The following is an 18,681-nucleotide window of genomic DNA, read 5'->3' as shown; positions in this document are numbered from 1 at the left end:
AACTCAAACTTCTGACATTCAGGATCAAGAAGAAATATGAACTGCAATTCTCTGCTTGGCTGGATTCTATGTTGTAATTTGTATAGTTCTACTTGCTATTCTTGTTAGTGTTTTTTAGTTTTTGTGCTTAGCTGCTGTATAGCTTCTCTTTTTTGGTAGTTTCTCTCTTTTCTTTTGTTTTTTTGGGCTTAGCTCAAGCCCACTAGACTATTGTTTTCTCTCTTTTTATAATTAATAAAAGTTGTTGTGGGGTGTTTACCCTACTGTTTATAGTCAAAAAAATTATCTCGCAAAACAATTTTAATAACAATGCTTATAGAGGTAATTTTAATCCTAGAACTTCTCTTGGAAATTCCTCTAATAATTATGGTAGTTCTTCTTACAATAATAATAGGAACCCCTCTGATCTTTAGAATAATATTAAAGAATTTATCAATGCTCAAAAAGTTTTCAATACTACGATAGAATAAAAGTTGAATAAGATTGATGCTATGTCTAGAAGCATTGATAGAATTTCTCACGATGTAGAAAATCTCAAGATGAAATTTTTTTTGTACACAAGTTGATGAATCAATTAAAGCTTTATATGTTTCTATGGATGAAAGTAAGAAAAAAACCGCTATGCTTAGATCTAAAAGAGAATTTTTAGAAAGAGTGTTTTCTAGTGATTGTTTTCATAAAAATGGTGAAGATCTTAAAATGATCGGTTTTTTCTTCTATTGATTCCTTGTTTAGTAAAATTAAAATTGATGATAAAGGGACTGAAGAAGAGTCGACTTTAGTTAGAAGTCGTCCTGATAATTCAGAGGGTAAAAATGTTGATGAAAAAATTGATACAAGTGGGTTTGGAGAGGTCAAAACCTTAACTAGTGATGTGCCCACTCTTTTGAATTACAAAGACTTTAATTATGATAAATTCACCCCATGCTTATGAACAAAATAAAGCTTTTACTAAACATACCATAGATTCCATGATCAAAGCTTTGGAAGAAAAATTGGAGTTAGATATTTCCATTCCTAGAAAATTACATGATGAATGGGAACCTATCATGAAAGTCAAGATTAAAAATTCCGGGAGTTTTGCTTTAAGTGATTTGGGTGCTAGTGTTTACACAATTTTGAATCTTTATGTGATGTGCTTGGTCTTACCAATATTGAAGAATGTTCTCTTAATTTGCACTTGGCGGATACTACTATTAAAAATCCTTTGGGAAGAATTAATCATAGTCTTATTCTTGCAAATACAAATTATGTGCACCTAGATTTTATTGTTCTTGATATTGGTTGCAATCCGTCTTGTCCAATTATACTTGGTAGACCATTTTTACGTACTATAGGTGTCGTGATTGATATGAAAGAAGACAATAATAAATTTCAATTTCCACTAAGAAAGGGAATGGAACACTTCCCTAGAAAAAGAATTAAGCCACCATATGAATCAATCATGAGGGCATCCTATGGATGAAAAACTAAATATGACAATACTTGAATCTATGCATTATGCCTAGCTAGGGGCATAAAACGATAGCGCTTGTTAGCAGGCAACCCAATGATTTTTTTCCCTTTTCTTTCTGCTCTTGAGCGTTTGCACAATTGTTCTACTTTTATGATTGTGTTTTTTATGTTTTAGTTAGTTTTTGTGCCAAATAAACCTTTGGGATCATGTTGGGCGATAGTTCATTTGATCTTGTTGAAAAACAGAAACATTTGTGCATAGTAACAGAATTTTGTAAAATCACAGAATCACAGAAGCGTGATAAATTCCTGAGTTTTATACACAAGATTGATATAGGAATTGCCTATCTTGTCCTAATTTCTCAGAATTTTTGGAGTTACAGAAGTATGGACAAAGTCCAGATTACTATGGACTATTCTGTTTTTGACAGATTCTGTTTTCATTGCGTTGTGTGCTTATTTTGATGAATCCATGGATTGTATCGGGGGGTACAAGCCATGGTAAAGTTAAAATACAATAGATATAATGCAATAATAAAATATGAATTGGTTTGCAATAGTACTTAGAGTAGTGATTTGCTTTATTATACTAACTGATCTCGTGAAGGTTTTGTTAAGTTTTGTGTGATTGAAGTTTTCAAGTTTTGAGTGAGATTATGATGGATGAAGGAATAAGGAGTGAAAAGAGCCTAAGATTGGGGATTCCCATGGCACCCCAAGTTAATATTAAAGGAGAACCAATCAACTAATCTTGGGGATGCCCCAGAAGGCATCCCCTCTTTCTTCTAACGACCATCAGTATTTTACTTGGAGCTATATTTTTATTCGTCACATATCATGAGTTTTGCTTGGAACGTCTTTTATTATATGAGTCATTGCTTATTTTTATTTTTATTTTGTGTCAAGTATCCTTGCTGAACACACCTATTTGAGAGAGTCAAAATTATGCTATGATTTGTTAGAATTGCTCTATATGCTTCATTTAAATTTTTTGATCTATGGAATTGCTCTAGTGCTTCAGTTATATCTTTTTGAGCATGGTGTGCTTTAATATTTTTTTAAGAAATGCTCTCATGCTTCACTTAGATTTATTTGAGAGTTGGTAAATTGTTGAAGAAATTCTCTCATGCTTCACTTATATTATTTTGAGAGACGAAATTTTTTATGCTAATGTCCTTCACTTAGATTTGTTTGAGCTTGTCAAAAGCAATTGCAATATATGAAACTAGTCCCAAAGTGATAGATATTCAAGATTTATATAATAAAAACTTTCATGAAGATCATTGGAAAAATAAACTTGTTTCTTTCTAATAGTTTTGAGATATGATGATAGTGATATGTGAGTCATGTTGGTGAGTAATTATGCTTTAGTAAGAATATTTGTGTTACGGTTTGTGATTCCTATGCAAGAAATCCAATAGCTATGCAATGAAATTACATCCTACTTGTGGTGCATTATTCGGTGTTAGTTATGCTCAATGCTCGCTTATGTGATTTTTCGTTTCTTGGTTGGTTTCTTCTCAATATTTTTGCTAACCTCCACTTGTACTAAGTAGAAATACTACTTGTGTATCCAAAATCTTTAAACCCAATTTTTCCATATGAGTCCACCAAACCTACCTATATGTGGTATTTCCGTGTCGTTCTAAGCAAATCTGTATGTGCCATATCTAATTTTCAAAATGAATTTCCTTTTTTGTGCCTGTACCTCTCATATGCATGAAGCGGTAGGGGGTGGCCAATATTTTCCATGTTAGATGTGTTATTCTCAAGATGAGTGTTTATTCACTTGTCATTGCACGAGAGTACGGCGGTAATAGGGATACCCTGTCCCGAAATGAACAAGAAATTTACTTTATCTTGTCAAATAATAAATTCCTTGGAAAGTGTTGGTATGGAGGGCACCCGTGAATACGGGTAGCCATGGATTATGAAAGAATGGTGGAAAAAGGAATAAACTTTATTTTCTGTTTGAGAACCGCCTATGATATATCTATCATGCAAAGTGTTGGGAATTACTCGGTCATTTTTGTTGATGGGAAAAGTACGTCTGTCAAAAAAATTTATCTCTCAATTTAAGCATTGAGCTCTAGCACCTCCACAAATTCCTACTTGCCTCTGCAAGGCCTATCTATTTACTTTATGACATTTTTATTTTTATTCGACTCTCCATCTTCTCTTATAAATCACCAGCTAAGGGGCACTATGATCATACTTGAGCATTGGATGTAGCTAATATGCGAGTGTTTTTCATGAAGGGATCAATGATTGAGCATGATGGGCTAGGGATAACTTTCTTTAGTGTTGATATTTTGAAAGACACGGTTGCTTGTTGATATGCTTGAGTATTGAAATCTTCATGTCAAAACTAGACTATTGCTTTGAACCATATAAAAGTCCAAATGTCCATGCTGAAAAAGAAAAGAATATGTGAGGAACATGTTAGGCAGCATTCCACATCAAAAATTCTATTTTTATCATTTACCTACTCAAGGACGAGTAGGAACTAAGCTTGGGGATGCTGATACGTGTCCAACATATCTATAATTTTTGCTTGTTCCATGTTGTTATATTATCATTCTTGGATATTTTACAATCATTTTATAACAACTTTATATCATTTTTGGGACTAATCTATTGACATAGTGCCCAGTGCCAGTTGATGTTTTTTGCTTGTTTTTTTACTTCGTAGAATATCAGTACCAAACGGTCACTCTGTGCATTTTAAAACCGAACCGAAAAACCATACCAAAAATAAACCGAATCGAACCAATTTTATGGTTTTATGGTTTCTGGTTTTCGTATCGTATGAACTTTGGCCTTTATGGTATATACCGAAAAATCGAACGATTTACCGAATAAGCCGAATTAAAAATAAATTTATATTTCTTGAGGCAAACAACCATACAAGTAATCATTTTCTAGTACATGAGTCAAATTCACTACCAAGCACGAAATTTTTTCTTGTACCATAGTCATTTTTTCTTGAAAAAATGCTAAGCACGTTGGCAACAATCAAGGGACGAATCCATTCATGCATATATATATGCAGCCCGTCTATTCTGCTAATATTAGCAGAATAAAATTCTGATAACACTTCCGCACTGCACACTCAACGCAAGTGCACCTCATTGTTTGAACCTAGTGTGCTGCATAACTCAAGCGAGTGAACTTCGTGTCGAAAAAAACTGCACATATTGTTTTTTGGTATTGTTTTCGCTCTAGTTTTTTAACCTTTTATCGGAACAACGTGTATAATATACCATTGGAAAGCTTTGGATTAGGCGCAACTTTGCCATGTTGAACATTTTTCGAGATTCCTCGCGGTTTAAGAGATGTTTCAAAAACGGTGCGGCGGATGACAAGTGGCAGCGAGCGTATTTTCGTGTTTTTTTCTAAACCGCTCATCGGAATAAAGCAAATGATACGCCATTGGAAAGATATCATCGAGGCGCATCTTTTCCATATTTATTATTTTCTCTAATTCCTTACGGTTTAAGAGCAGTTTCAAATTTATTAAATCGCGGAATTACGTTTTTTCAAATTTTTTGCAATTTTCGGTACTGTTTTCACTCTAGTTTTTGAACCGTTTGTCGAAATGAGGCGTGTAATACGTCCTTGGAAAGCTATGGACAAGGAGCAACTTTCATATGTAGAAATGGTTTTGAGATTCCTTAGGGTTTAAGTTAATTTTGAAAATGGTGCGGCGGGCGACGAGTGGCATCGGTTGTTTTGGCGAAATTTTTACAAACCGCTCGTTGAAATGATTCAAATGATATGCCGTTGGAAAGATATCGATAAGATGGAACTTTTTCATGTAAAACACACTCTCTAATTCCTTACGGTTTAAGAGCAGTTTCAAAATTAGTGAAAAGTGGACATTGTTTTTTCGCGACACCAAAATCGTCGTCGGACAGAAGAACGCACTGCTTCAAACTGAAAACCACACTGCAACAGACAGTCAAGTGCACTGCATCATTTCTTTTTGATATAGTGAGCTGCATCGCTTCCTTTTTGCAATGAAAAAGTAAACTACACTTTGTTTCTTCCTTATTAAATGTAGTGAACCACAAGACTCCTCGAAGTGGGCTGCATCCATCAATTTTTTCTCTTGAAAAGTGACCCATTTAGAATGCTTTTTGAAATGAACTTCTCAACAAATATTTTGTACACAAAATACATCATATCCCAATCACATACTTTCGATAGACACACAAAAAACCCACAAATAACAAACTAAACTGCATGCCCGTTTTGCTCTCAGCTGCACGCCGCACACGCCGCACATGAGGGATCAACTGCACTGCAATCACGCGGCCGGTGAACCACATGATGTGGACCGGCGAACTGCACGACGCGTTGGGGGAGAGCTCACCGGCACACGAGCCGTGAAATATGAAAAAGCAACAAGTGAACCACTGAGTATGGCACAACGAACAACATTACTTTTTCAATAATTACAAAAAGAGACCTTGGAAATTTTACATAGCAAGCATCAAACAAAATAAAGAAAAAAGTCGGACTCAGTGAACAACATAGACCACACGGACATGCATGCACCTTCTCAAACTGCATTGTGGTATGGCTGGTTGCTGAACTGCAACAGGCTCCCGCCCAACCTGCACACATCGCCTGACTGCACTTCACATCCACACACACACACGACTGCTTCAAGCACACACCAGCTGGCCACAAGAAAGCTATTTTCACTAGATGATAGAAAGCCCAACGCAAAAGATGTGTTGATATGGCATACTGAAACGGGGTGCACTGCACCATGACCAGAGTGCACTACTGCTCCCACCGGAGTGCACTACCGCCCCCGAACTCCCCTTATGGGAGCTGCTGACCCCCCTGATGTGGGCTGCAAGCTGCAACGAAGTGGTCCGCAGCAGAGAGGAATCGGTAAAGAAGAAAAAACTAACACTTGGTCATGGGCATGAGGCAAACCTGCAGTTAGTAGCAAAAGCGATGATGCCAGACCGCCACCTACAACTGTGCTCCCGTAGCTACTATGACCACTGCCGATGGAGGCCCTTGCCGGGAGACCGAAGCACCTGGGAGGTGGGCTGCAACACAACAGTTGTGCACTGCACGCGCATGTGGGTGGAAGTTGGATGGTATGGCACTAACCGCCGCCCGCCAGAAGTGCAGTCCGTCGAGTAGCCATAGGAAGCAGTCAGCCGCAACACACATTGTCGTGGTTGGTGGAGGACGCTGGAAGACACGGGATGTCTTCTCCCCTCGATCTAGCTCTCTGCCGCGAGGACGATGGACCGGGGCTGGATCGGCCCGCCAACTCCAGGCTACGCGAGATGGTGAGCACCGGCAGGAGGTTGACTGGATCCGGGTGTGGCGGCGTAGCAAGATCCTCCCTGGATCCAGCAAGGAAGATGGACGGAGACATGAGGCTCGGCTGGATCCGTGGGTGCCAGGCTCGGTCCGATTCGAGGGCGCAAGGATCCGTCGGGACGGTGGGGTTGGGGCGGCTCCATCACGCCAGTGGTCTCCGGGATCGATGTGATCTGTCGAGGGCGGTGGTGTAACTGGTGCGGCGGCTCACGGCGGGAGGGAGACGGCGAGCAGGGAAGTGGCACCGCGCGGGAGCGGGGCGGCCCGGCGGTGCGGGAGGGGGCCGGCGCGTCTACGCGCTACGGCGCGGCGCAGCCCGGCGGCGCGGCGCAGGAGGGGGGCAGCCCGGCGACGCGGGATGGGGTGGCATAGTGGAGAAGGTAGGCGGCGCCGCCTGAGAAGGTGGGTAGGGTAGGGCGTGCCATGCCGGAGAAGGTGGGTAGGGAGGTGGGGCGCGGCGCGGGGAGGGAGGTGGTGGTGGGTGGCGTGACCGAAGATGGTGGGGCAGGGAGGTGCGGCACGGTGCTGGGAGGGAGGTGGCTGGCTGGGGTCATGGGGAGAGTGGGAGGATAAGGTGGGGTGTGGTTTTTTTTTGTCCAATGCAGTTCGTTTGTTTGTTTTGTGGGGGTTAGTTTCTAGCTACGGGTCAGCTCGATGATGTTAGCAGAATAAGAGGGTGTTAGCAGAATAAGGTCTTAAGAGGGTGTTATCATAACCCATCCTATATATATATATAGGACAAATATTTCCTACAAGCAGTGGTAGTTATCACCACTTGCCTTTTATATGTTGTATGTAGTATCTGTCAAAATTGAGAGTATATACGTGTAGTATGTAGTATATAACAATGATTATGTAGTACATACCATGTTTTGAGTATACTCTTTTTTACGTATAAATATGTACGCATTTCACAAATATAACAAAAACTATGGGTTCATATGTAATTTTTTCATGTAACTTGTTTTGAAATATCTTAGATATAGTATACGAATATATTAAAAATGATAAAGTAAAATATATAGTATCAAATGGTAGTATATGAGACGTATGGGGTAACTACCACCGGGTGGTAGGATGAATTTTCTATATATATATATGTATATATATATATTGAAGATGGCTATTTTGTTACTAGTAACAGAATAATATTCTGTTACTCCCGGCCCTATAAGGAACGAGCGATCGCAAGACCGAAAGCCCACCAAATCTTCCCAGGCCCGAAACGACAAAATGGTGCCGCGCTGGAGCCCTGTGAGACCCCATCGTTCCGGTCCTCCCCGCCGCCGCCCGACTCCCTCCAGCGCGCCTCCGCCCAGCTCCTTCCCCAGCGCGCCTCCACCCAGCTTCTTCCCCAGCGCGCCACCGCCCGACTCCCTCCCAGCGCGCCTCCGCCCAAGTCCTTCCCCAGCGCGCCGCTGCCCGACTCCCTCCCAGCGCACCTCCGCCGAGCTCCTCCCCGAGCGCGCCGCCGCCCGACTCCCTCCCAGCGCGCCCGTGCCGCAATCTCCCTGTCCCCCGTTGTCGCGCCACCATCTCCCCTAGTCGCCGCAGCACCGCCATCTCCCCTGGTCGCCGCAGCCACGCGGCCATCTCACCTGCCCCCACCCGTCGCGCCGCCATCTCGCCTGGCTCCGGTCACGCCGTTCACCACCGGTGCCCCTGCTGTGCTATATCCTCCCGTCGGTGGGGCTCCGTCGCTGCATCAGCCGTTCACTGCCGCTACCCGGGTCGTTTAACGGGCATACGACAAGCAGGTCGACGCCACAGCTTAGGAGGTTGCCTCCTTTCCCTCCCTCCACATCGTTCTCCATTCAATCTCAAGTTGTTTCTGTGCAAAAAAATGGATGCTCCATGTGTTCTTGTTGAAATGCTATGAGAAACCGAATCTTTTATGTTGTTTTGTAGGAGTATTTGGTAAAATGCAGTAAAGCAAGTTTCCTTTTTTGAGAGATACATATCATGTGAAGCAGTTAAATGTTTTGTTAGAAAACCAGTTTGGTTGTGCTGATATGATGCTAGAATTTTGATTCAGAGAAGCCGAAGTGGGTTTTTTATGTTGCATTTTTTATATCAGAATAATTCACACACTAACTTCTTTGACATTCAAATTTCTTTTTCATGAAGTTCATAGTTTTGTGTCCATGGTGTAGATTCGCCGATGCTCCTCCTTCTCGGCTAGTGGGCCAACACGGCTGTCCTCATGGTGGCCTCCCTCCGACGATCTGAGGTGCCCTCATGGCCTCCTCTACTTCCTACATAACAGTCACGGTGGCCCTCCCCCACCTACACCTACTACTTGTCATCATCGATCTCGACAACGAAGGGGGGCCAAAATAAACGTGAACCTCACCGCCCTCTTCATGGTAATGATTCCTTACCGCTGCTACAATTCTATACTTATTGTTCAGTAGTACTAGTACTGATCAAATATGAGTTGATTGAAAAATGGAGTTGATTCTTCTCTCTGTTGCATGCTAGTTGTTTGTGCAAATTCGTAAGTGCCGACTGCTATGACATTAGGTGATCCAATTTTGAAAAGTTCACTCCATCTGCATGTGCAAGTTCAAAGAATTATCGTAGGCAAGTTTAGAAGTTTGGTTTCGTTGGACAAAAGTATGATTTTCTATCAGTATTTTGTATGATTCGTTTGCCTCAGCTAAAAATAAAAAATTAGACAAAAAATAATTTTGTTTACTGCCGGTAATTCTCTCTCCACCCTACTGTATGTTTTGGTTGATGAACAAGTATGGGCAAAATATCTTGTACAGGGCAAGTTCAAAAAATAAACCGCGGCAATTTCAAAATGAAAATGTGGCAAAAACAAAAAGGGAGTTCGGAAGTAGGAATTTGGATGTATCTGCCATTTTTCTTTTTTGTGCTCAGGTTTACATGAAAATACACTTTTAGTTTCAGGAATTGAAGAATTTTTTAGGAAGAAATAGCCTTTTGAGCTACTGTTGATGGCTGGCATTTGTGCCCCCAAGGTATTTGTGCTTTTCGTAAAATAGAAAAGTTGCATTTCATAATTCACCTATCTAAATCTGATTTTGGCCACTTCTGTTCCTATGTTCTTTCTAGCAAACAAGATGTTGTGTTAATCTATATGAGAGCTTCTAAATACAGTAGTAGTTTCATAAAATGTCATTGTGTTACAAAAATGCACAAACTATTGTGTTTTTTGGTACCTCATGGCAGTGTGTAGCTGATGCATGTTGTTCTTTGGTACATGTCTTCAGTACGAGTTTGGAAGGCCAGTAAGTTCTACTTATGGCATAAGCCAACGGAGCATCGATCGAAGAAGGCCGAGGTATCTCGTGCCAGCTCCGGGCATCGCCGGAGGCCCTACCTGTTCTTCCACCGCCCTGCGCACTCACCGTCGAGCCTATCCATGCACAGCTCTGGTAGCCCAGCGTCACAATACACAGTGGCCGGTGGAGCAGCTCCCTCCTCTCAGCTGCTCAATGGCTTGCAAAGGCGTGAGATTGCTAGGAGTTCAACATGCAGAACCGTACATGTCCATGTTCCTGCACCTCCAAGCAAACTCCAGTGAAGGTGTGACCAGTTCAGTGAGATAAGATAAGCATTTTTCAAATTATTAATTATGTGCAGTGCACCACAGAAATAAAATTCAACTTTCCTATATTTCTGCAGTTCTATGATTGGAAAAGTTTGTGTTTGGTTTATTTTCATTGAACTACAGTTGAAAATGCCAAAATGCCTGCTGTAAAAAATGAAATGTTTGCATTATTTTTTAACATAATGTGACAAATCAGTTTACTTTCTCAGTTCAGCTAGTCTTCCTCTTCAAGTTCGATCCCATCCTGTTTTCTAAAATGTTAATATGGTAGTTGTATTATACTCATGTCCTACATGGTTCGATCTGAGATGTAGGATCAAAGTGTTTCAGTGTGTGCTCAAATGTTGGTCTGCTGATCCTTATGCAGGTAATTACACAAGTGAAGATCCATCCGACACCAAGGGCCGAATTAATAAAATATTGCTGGCGACTTGCTCCCATGCCATGGATATTTGAGCCCCTCGAGCTTGTTGTTGCACAATGGTGATTTTCACTACTGGCTGTGCGTGCGCATTGGTGTGCTGTAGAGTGATGTGAAACACTCAAGTCAATTTCACATTAACTATCTCGTCACACACTCAGTTCAATTTCTTGATTTAGTTTCAGTTCAAAGACTGCGAATGTTTGTTGCCTAACGCCACATGGTGGTAAGCTTATTTCATGAGTTTCCTGATGCAAATTCCCCTGGCCACCCTCGCGCCACCGCAACGCTGAGGCCGTTCACCGCCGGTGCCATAGTGCGTTCACTGCCGATAGACGAGGCCGTTCAATGAAGCAGCGATGAGGTATTGCCTTCCCCATTCATGTTTTCATGTATCTTTGTATTCTTTTTAGTTCATCTACTTGCCGATCGTAAATTCAATTTCATTTGTGTTTCCAAGTTCTCGGTATAGCACAACATGGTATTTGTATCCTGTTCAGTTCATCTACTTGCCGGTCGTAAATCCAATTACATCTGTTTTTTCATGTTCTTCCTATAGTATGAAACGATTTGGAGATGCGCATCAGAGTTTGAGCTATAGCAGTTTTATGCGTTCAAACTTTCTAATTTCTTATACTGAATCGAGACAGAAAGTTTTCAATGCTCGATCAGGTCGGTGATTTCTATTTTCATGTTCTCCTTTGCTGAATACAGGTAAAGAAAAATGTTCTGACCAGTCAACGCCGAATCATGATCTTGATTAGTGCCAGAGATTCACTTCAACTATTTAGATGCGAAGCTTGGCTAACTAACAGAACTATAAGTTCATCACTATGACTTGTCTTTTGCATATTTCAGTCAAACATCATGTACTATTGGTAGCTAATCTCAGTAACTTGTTTCCTCGTTTTGCTATCATACTATGCTCAGTAGGAAGAGTCTTTAGTGCCTATATGCATGTTTCAGTTTTCCCATAGCAAAAATTTCATGCTTGCAAACTTTGTATGTTCATACATAGAAACTTAATAAGTTCAGAAAAATTCAAAACAAAAAGATGTTGACTGTACATTGCTAACAATTCAGTTGCTCATACCCGAAGCCTTGATCTTTTATTTTTATCACAATAGGGGGCTATAAGATGTTGACTGTCATTGCCCTTCCAAACATGTCGTTGGTGTCAAACCATTCGCAGTGAGTTTCAGTCCATAGGCTGCTCGTGATCCTTGCTCCGTCAGTTCCACTTCGTTGGCGCCATCAGTCCACAGGAGTAGGGGCGGTGTGGCCGTCAACAAACAAGAATAGAAAGGTATGTGCTTGGAAAACTTAAAATTATATACACATTTGGGCAACACAAGTTGTAGCTTCTTTCAAATTTCAAAATGAAAGATATTCAGTTCAATTTGTTCTAGCAAAAACATGTGTGTGACCTTGGCAGCATGTCTATGCACTATCTAGTGCAGAAAAAATGTCCAACGTAGTCCAACGCGCCGCTGTCGCCTACCCCCTGCCTCGGAGCGCAGCTGGTCTATAAGTTCAACATGTATAAACCTATAAGTTCATACAAAACAGAAAACAACATAAACAAAAATAATGAAACACAAAAAACCCATGGAATTCACAGGGAAAAGATAACAAGTTCTAAGGAAGTAAATGTAGAAGTTCATGTTTCAAAACAAATGAAGTATTTGGGAAGTAAAAATGAAGTATTTCAAAGTATAGAAATCTCTTTAGGTTTCTTTGGGAACTTCTAAAGTTACTGAACATGAACTTGCTTGGTTACACAAAAATGAAACTGATTGTGCAAGTCACTTAGAATGTGTTTGAACTTGTTATGGGAACTCATGACTTGTTATGACTAAATGGGAGAAACTGGTGCCGAATGGGCCCCTGGGAGCTAGTCCAACCCGCTCGCAGACTCGAGGGCATGCCGGTTTATTTCCAACGAAACGCTATGTACAATCAGTCTGCTCGTTTGATAAGAAAGAAGACAACATAGAAGTTATGGTTGAAGCAAGTCCCTCCGTCCAGTTATGTTCGATTTTTATGATAGTAGTTCAAAATGAGGGGGATATATTGTATAACTTTTCTGGACTTGTGCCCAGGCTACTCCAATGCTTTATTGGATTTGGTACCATTAGGTACCAAAATTTGAACTAAGAACTCTATGAACTCCTGGACATGTTCATAAAGTATTCTTGGACTGAAAACTCTATGAACTCCTAGACTTGTTCATAGAGTATTGTTGGAGAACTCTCAGTAGTTCTAGTATTATAGTGTGTGTTTTGAACTAAGAGATATACTCTATGAACTTTCTGTACTTTTTGGACTTGAAGCATTTTGTTCTCCTATATTAAATCAAGTGCATATATGAAATCTTGAACAAAATGCTCTATGGACTCTTGGACTGTATTGTTGGAGAACTGTTGTTTGGTACCTAATGGAATTTGCACATGAAGCATTTTGTTCTCAGTTTTTGGGTCAGTGTTTGCTTCCTATATTGCATAGCTGTTGTAGTGACCATAGGAATTTATTCGAATAATTTAATAATGTTTTGTAGCTCACCTCTAATTTGTTTCTTTCTACTGCTCTTTCCACTAACAATTTTGTTTCTCTCTATACTGCAGCACGAGGGAGGTTTGGACGGATGCTGATCACTAGCCCACTATGTCGACGCTGATCACGAAGGACACCAGCATGTTGAGGATGAAGTACATGACGCAGGCAATGAGGATGACCAAAACATGGAATCCGTACACAAAGCGGCAGCTGCAAGTTCAAATTTTCTGTCTATGATGATTTGATTGCTACTTCTTAAAGAAAAGTGTACATGACAGTTAGATGTTTGTACAAGAAAGGAAAAATTGTTTGAATTAAAAATATTGATCAGTTCGATAGTGCTCTCTCTCCTGCATATTTTGGTTGATGTCCATGAATAGAGAAAAAATGTATGGGGATGTTTAATCATTACTAGCATGTAAGTTCAAAAAATAAAACATAGTTGGTTCATCTATAAAACATTTATTCGGGTAAAAAGTTATTTTTGTTTAGCTACACAAACCATGTAGGTTCGACGATGATGGTACCATAAGTTCGGACAAGAAACAAATATGAATTAAAACAGAAAACTTTCACTTCTATAAGTTCAAGTGCTCATCCACACTCCGAATTCAAGTTGGTAAAAGCTCAAAACGGTAAAAGTTCAAGTCGCAAAACAAAAGAAGTCCAGAACACCATTGTAAAAAAATGACTCTAAAAAAAGAAACACACAAAACAATTTCGTTTTATTAAAAATCATTCAATTCAAACTGTATAAACTATGCATTTTCGGGCATGATGATACCATTGAGAAGTTACGAGGAAAATTATATTGAAAATACAAAGTAAAGTCTAGTGTGTGAAAACACGCTCAGTACAAAACCATACAGACATGCGTTCAAGTACTCTTTTTTGGAACCATTCAAAACTAATTTGGAAAATACCTTAGTACAAACACACAAATAGATCCGTATGAGTACTTTGTTTTTCTACCGGAAAAACAGAACAATGGGTCTCACCGTATTCAAAATTACTCTTCAACGGTTATGAATTTGAGAAAACGTTCAACATGACTAAGTTTTGCATTTTGAATTCAAGAAAATCCTAAGATCAGTACAAACTCATAAGGAGATCAGTACGAGTTCAAATGATCAACCCCTAAACATTTTATTTTAAAAAGCTCATTCAGTTCAACGATATAAATCATGCAAGTTTGGGGACGATAATACCATGAACCGTTGAAAAAAGTTACGAGGATAACCATACAAAAAAAACAGAGTAAAGTCTATCTGTGAAAATACGCTTAGTACAAAACCATACGGACATCCGTTCGTACTCTTTTTTTGGGACCTTTCAAAATTACTCTATGAAAAATACATCAGCACAAACGCACACGTAGATCAGTACAAGTACTCTGTTTTTTCTGATGGAAAAACAGCACGATGGGTCTCACCTTAATCCAAATTACTCTTCAACGATTTCGAAAATTTGAGAAAATGTTCAACATGACTAAGTTTCGTATTTTCGATATCTTTCCAACAGTATATTATTTGCCTCATTTCAACAAACTTTTAAAAAAATCATGTTCGAAATCAAATTTGACCATATTCGAATTCGTTTTTAAACCGTCAGAAGTTTGAAAGACATTTCAATAAGAAAAAGTTGCGCATTTTCCATAGCTTTCCAACGCCGTATCATTTGCATCAATCCGACAAACCGTTTGCAAAAAACCACGAAAATACGTTTCACCCAAAATTTAACCGTTTTCCAAATTACTTTTAAATGGTAGAGAATTAGAAAAAGCATTACATATATGGAAGATGCGGATTTTCACCAGCTTTCCAACGCCACATTATTTGCTCAATACCGACAAACCGTTTGAAAATTGAGTCCAAAATACAATTCACTTTTTCAATTTTGAAAAAAATGGGTTTTTCAAAACTGCTCTTAAACCATAATGATTTTGTAAAACCGTTCAATATAATTGAAATATAGTTGTCCAGAGCTTTCCAATGATATATTACAGTCCCATTCCGACAAAAAAATTGCAAAAAAAATTTGAACTAAAGAAGACGATCTGTTAAACAGAACTGAAGCATCAGTTCAACCGCTCAATAATCATCAGTACAACCGCGTGAAACCGTCAGTTCAAGTAGGGTAAGAGAATAATATTCTGCTTCGCGAAACAAAATAGCCCATATATATATATATATATATATATATATATATATATATATATATATATATATATATATATATATAGGGTGGGTCTATTCTACAATTGATTGTAGAATAATATTCTACAATAGGCAAGCCCCTATATAAGGATCCCGAAAACAGATCCCCCGATCCCGCCGCCACCTCCCCACCCCTGATCCCGTACTCTCCCTCCTCAGCCCGTTGTTCCCCACCACCAGCTAGCTAGTCCAGCGCCACCGGAAGGCAGCCCACGGCCGCAGCAATGGCACGCCTCGCCACCATCCTCAGCTTCGGGGACCACGGCGAGGAGGGCGCCGACGCCTTCCCGGAGCCGCAGTTGGACTACCAGCAAGAACACGACGACGACGACGACGCGGCGTCGGACACCAGTGGCGACAGCTTCGAGTTTGCGTTCACGCGGCCGCTGGCGCCGGCGGGCGGGGAGGCGCTGGCCGACAACCTCTTCGCGCACGTCCGCATCCTCCCGGCCTACCCGGTCTTCCACCGCCGCTAGGCCCACGACAACGGCGCCTCGGCCTCGCCCACCTCCGCGACGGTGCCACCCTCACCGGACACGTACTGCGCGTGGGCGCCGCGGTCCGTGCTGGGGTCGCCCGCGCGCGAGCCGGCCGCCTTCCCCAAGAGCGCGTCCACGGGCACGGGCGAGGCCATGAGCCGGTTCCGCCTGCGTGACATCCTCGGCTCCTGCGGCCGCTCCCACAACGATGGCAAGGAGAAGTTCCTCTTCCTCCAGCCGACCCCCGCCAAGCCCAAGCCCAGGACCAGTGCATTATGCGCCACCGCCGGAGGAGACAAGCGCGCCACCAATAAAACACAGGCACAGCTGCAGCAGAAGCAGAGCAAGAAGAAGGGGGCGGTCACCGCTCCGACGGAGATGGACATGGCCACCATGCACAGGCTCTTCTACAGCAAGCCCGAGCCGCGGCCGGCCCCAACGGCGAGAGGACGGCCAACACAAAAACGTCGTACCTGCCCTATCGGCGTCATACCTGCACATCTTTTATACTTGTTATAAGTAAATCATAAGCAGTACAAGAACCTCATAGAAAGAAATACAAAATATATTGCCATCAACAGTGCATAACATATATATAAAGAAGTACAAACTACATATTTAAAAAAAGATGCAGTATTACCATTTATTCATTTTGGGCGCAACCCACTGAAGTATCAACATTTATCAACAATTATCCGAGGGTTAAAAGAAGCGATTAAATAACATGTTTATTTTTATTATCGGGCAGTGCCATAAAACAATTATGGGAAGTACCACTAATTCATTATGAGCAGTACCGGTTATATAGCTTGAGCAATACAAAACATTTTTATTACGTGGTGGTACTATTGAATCAATCTGGGCAATACAATTCATGTATTTTAACCAGTACAAAAACATTTTATTTTAGGCAGTACGAAACTTATATTTCACAAAAGTACAAAATACATGTCAAGGGGAGTTTAGTTCTATGGAAATAATTTACCTGCAGTACAATTTATTCATTTTGAGCAATACAATTATTATTATTATTATTATTATTATTATTATTATTATTATTATTATCGGGCAGTACGAAACTCATATTCCACGGAAGTACAAGGTACATGTGAAGGGAATTTGAGTTCTCTGGAAGAAAGTATGGGCAGTACAATTTGATCATTTTGAGCAGTACAAAAACTTCTTTATTGCCGGGCAGTATGAAACCCGTATTCCACAGAAGTACAAGGCAAATTTGTGTTCTTTTAAAATAAATCCGAGCAGTACAATTTATTCACTTTGAGCAGTACAATTATTATTATTATTATTATCTGGCAGTACAAAACTCATATTCCACGGAAGTACAAGGTACATGTGAAGGGAATTTGAGTTCTATGGAAGAAATTATGGGCAGTACAATTTAATCATTTTGAGCAGTACAAAAACTTCTTTATTGCCGGGTAGTACGAAACCTGTATTCCACAGAAGTACAAGGCAAATTTGTGTTCTTTTAAAATAAATCCGAGCAGTACAATTTATTCACTTTGAGCAGTACAATTATTATTATTATTATTATCGGGCAGTACGAAACTCATATTCCACGGAAGTACAAGGTACATGTGAAGGGAATTTGAGTTCTCTCGAAGAAATTATGGGCAGTACAATTTAATCAATTTGAGCAGTACAAAAACTTCTTTATTCCGGGCAGTACGAAACCCCTATTCCATAGAAGTACAAGGCAAATTTGTGTTCTTTTAAAATAAATCCGAGCAGTACAATTTATTCACTTTGAGTAGTACAATTATTATTATTGTTATTATCGGGCAGTATGAAACTCATAGTCCACGGAAGTACAAGGTACATGTGAAGGGAATTTGAGTTCTCTGGAAGAAAGTATGGGCAGTACAATTTGATCATTTTGAGCAGTACAAAAACTTCTTTATTGCCGGGCAGTACGAAACCCGTATTCCACAGAAGTACAAGGCAAATTTGTGTTCTTTTAAAATAAATCCGAGCAGTACAATTTATTCACTTTGAGCAGTACAATTATTATTATTATTATTATCTGGCAGTACAAAACTCATATTCCACGGAAGTACAAGGTACATGTGAAGGGAATTTGAGTTCTATGGAAGAAATTATGGGCAGTACAATTTAATCATTTTGAGCAGTACAAAAACTTCTTTATTGCCGGGCAGTACGAAACCTGTATTCCACAGAAGTACAAGGCAAATTTGTGTTCTTTTTGTTGGGGAACATTGCAGAAAATTAAAATTTTTCCTACGGTTTCACCAAGATCCATCTATGAGTTCATCTAAGCAACGAGTCTAGGGAGAGAGTTTTCATGTACATACCACTTGTAGATCGCGTGCGGAAGCTTGCAAGGTGATGATGTAGTCGTACTCGACGTGATCCAAATCACCGATGACCAGCGCCGAACGGACGGCACCTCCGCGTTCAACACACGTACGGGACGGGAGACGTCTCCTCCTTCTTGATCCAGCAAGGGGGAAGGAGAGGTTGATGAAGATCCAGCAGCACGACGGCGTGGTGGTGGATGCAGGGCGTCACAGCAGCAGGGCTTCGCCGAGACTACGAGGGAGAGACGTAATGGGGGGAGGTGGAGGCGCCAGGGGCTGGTGT

General features: G+C 40.7%; 1 long non-coding RNA gene and 1 pseudogene across 3 annotated transcripts; both read left to right on the top strand.

The window, feature by feature from the left end:
• Positions 1–8,032: 8,032 nt before the first annotated feature.
• LOC119331534 lies at positions 8,033–13,715 on the top strand. 3 transcript variants are annotated; one of them, XR_005160552.1, is made up of 7 exons: positions 8,033–8,585; positions 8,961–9,173; positions 9,724–9,794; positions 10,047–10,362; positions 10,755–11,172; positions 11,936–12,114; positions 13,433–13,715. It is a non-coding gene; the product is annotated as an uncharacterized LOC119331534 (long non-coding RNA). The 3 variants fall into 3 exon arrangements; XR_005160547.1 differs by having other exon boundaries at positions 9,718–9,794; XR_005160551.1 differs by lacking the exon at positions 9,724–9,794.
• Positions 13,716–15,804: 2,089 nt separating this feature from the next.
• On the top strand, positions 15,805–16,589 carry LOC119350333 (annotated as a pseudogene).
• Positions 16,590–18,681: the final 2,092 nt, after the last annotated feature.

This window comes from Triticum dicoccoides, chromosome 1B, assembly GCF_002162155.2.
Source record: "Triticum dicoccoides isolate Atlit2015 ecotype Zavitan chromosome 1B, WEW_v2.0, whole genome shotgun sequence".
Lineage (NCBI taxonomy): Eukaryota > Viridiplantae > Streptophyta > Magnoliopsida > Poales > Poaceae > Triticum > Triticum dicoccoides.
Note: the sequence above shows the minus strand (reverse complement) of the source record. Positions and strands in the feature narration are given on the sequence as shown.